The sequence below is a fragment of the Lynx canadensis genome, chromosome B1 (assembly GCF_007474595.2).
Source record: "Lynx canadensis isolate LIC74 chromosome B1, mLynCan4.pri.v2, whole genome shotgun sequence".
Classification (NCBI taxonomy): domain Eukaryota; kingdom Metazoa; phylum Chordata; class Mammalia; order Carnivora; family Felidae; genus Lynx; species Lynx canadensis.
The window spans coordinates 447,873-449,978 of NC_044306.2; positions in this window are offsets into that span (position 1 = coordinate 447,873).

Genomic DNA, 2,106 nt, shown 5'->3' on the forward strand with positions numbered 1-2,106 from the left:
ACAGGGCTGGGCCCCAGGGCTGGTGACCTCTGAGGACCGGCTGGGCCCTCAGGGCTGGTGACCTCTGAGGACGGGCTGGGCCCCCAGGGCTGGTGACCTCGGAGGACAGGGCTGGGCCTTCAGGGCTGGTGACCTCTGAGGACAGGCTGGGCCCCCAGGGCTGGTGACCTCTGAGGACAGGGCTAGGTCCCCAGGGCTGGTGACCTCTGAGGACGGGCTGGGACCCCAGGGCTGGTGACCTCTGAGGACGGGCTGGGCCCCCAGGGCTGGTGACCTCGGAGGACAGGGCTGGGCCTTCAGGGCTGGTGACCTCTGAGGACAGGCTGGGCCCCCAGGGCTGGTGACCTCTGAGGACAGGGCTGGGCCCCAGGGCTGGTGACCTCTGAGGACGGGCTGGGCCCCCAGGGCTGATGACCTCTGAGGACGGGCTGGGCCCCCAGGGCTGGTGACCTCGGAGGACAGGGCTGGGCCTTCAGGGCTGGTGACCTCTGAGGACAGGCTGGGCCCCCAGGGCTGGTGACCTCTGAGGACAGGGCTGGGCCCCAGGGCTGGTGACTTCTGAGGACAGGCTGGGCCCCCAGGGCTGATGACCTCTGAGGACGGGCTGGGCCCCCAGGGCTGGTGACCTCGGAGGACAGGCTGGGCCCCCAGGGCTGGTGACCTCGGAGGACAGGGCTGGTCCCCCAGGGCTGGTGACGTCTGAGGACAGGGCTGGGCCCTCAGGGCTGGTGACCTCTGAGGATGGGCTGGGCCCCCAGGACTGGTGACCTCGGAGGACAGGGCTGGGCCCTCAGGGCTGGTGACCTCTGAGGATGGGCTGGGCCCCCAGGGCTGGTGACCTCGGAGGACAGGGCTTGGCCCCCAGGGCTGGTGACCTCTGAGGACGGGCTGGGCCCCCAGGGCTGGTGACCTCGGAGGACAGGGCTGGGCCCCCAGGGCTGGTGACGTCTGAGGACAGGGCTGGGCTCTCAGGTCTGGTGACCTCTGAGGATGGGCTGGGCCCCCAGGACTGGTGATCTTGGAGGACAGGGCTGGGCCCTCAGGGCTGGTTACCTCTGAGGACGGGTTGGGCCCCCAGGGCTGGTGACCTCCGAGGTCAGGGCTGGGCCCCCAAGGCTGGTGACGTCTGAGGACAGGGCTGGGCCCCCAGGGCTGGTGATCTCTGAGGACCGGCTGGGCCCCCAGGGCTGGTGACCTCTGAGGACAGGCTGGGCCCCCAGGGCTGGTGACCTCTGAGGACAGGCTGGGCCCCCAGGGCTGGTGACCTCGGAGGACAGGGCTGGGCCTTCAGGGCTGGTGACCTCTGAGGACAGGCTGGGCCCCCAGGGCTGGTGACCTCTGAGGACAGGGCTAGGTCCCCAGGGCTGGTGACCTCTGAGGACAGGCTGGGCCCCCAGGGCTGGTGACCTCTGAGGACGGGCTGGGCCCCCAGGGCTGGTGACCTCGGAAGACAGGGCTGGGCCTTCAGGGCTGGTGACCTCTGAGGACAGGCTGGGCCCCCAGGGCTGGTGACCTCTGAGGACAGGGCTGGGCCCCAGGGCTGGTGACCTCTGAGGACGGGCTGGGCCCCCAGGGCTGGTGACCTCGGAGGACAGGGCTTGGCCCCCAGGGCTGGTGACCTCGGAGGACGGGCTGGGCCCCCAGGGCTGGTGACCTCGGAGGACAGGGCTGGGCCCTCAGGGCTGGTGACCTCTGAGGATGGGCTGGGCCCCCAGGGCTGGTGACCTCGGAGGACAGGGCTTGGCCCCCAGGGCTGGTGACTTCTGAGGACGGGCTGGGCCCCCAGGGCTGGTGACCTCTGAGGACAGGGCTGGGTCCCCAGGGCTGGTGACCTCGGAGGACAGGGCTGGGCCCTCAGGGCTGGTGACCTCTGAGGATGGGCTGGGCCCCCGGGGCTGGTGACCTCTGAGGACAGGGCTGGACCCTCAGGGTTGGTGACCTCTGAGGACGGGCTGGGCCCCCAGGGCTGGTGACCTCTGAGGACAGGGCTGGGCCCCCAGGGCTGGTGACCTCTGAGGATGGGCTGGGCCCCCAGGGCTGGTGACCTAGGAGGACAGGGCTGGGCCTTCAGGGCTGGTGACCTCTGAGGACAGGCTGGGACCCCAG